Genomic DNA, 217 nt, shown 5'->3' with positions numbered 1-217 from the left:
GCTGCCTGCCGGGAGCTGTAGTCCCGTCCGCGCCGGCGGGCTAGGGGCGACGGAGGAGGTGGGGCCCACGGGCCCTCCCTGGGCATTCTCACGGCTGTTGGAGCCTCAGCGCGCCTTAATTGCTCTCGGTCCCTGTCAGGGGACGCCAGCGGCCGTGACTTACGGGCAGGCGCTTCCAGTGATACCGGTGAAATCCCCAGTGACCCCCAGGCTGGGG

The sequence above is a fragment of the Athene cunicularia genome (genome assembly GCF_003259725.1).
Source record: "Athene cunicularia isolate RWA chromosome 2 unlocalized genomic scaffold, athCun1 chr2_part1, whole genome shotgun sequence".
Lineage (NCBI taxonomy): Eukaryota > Metazoa > Chordata > Aves > Strigiformes > Strigidae > Athene > Athene cunicularia.
The sequence above is the reverse complement of the archived record's forward strand: the minus strand, read 5'-3'. Positions refer to the sequence as shown.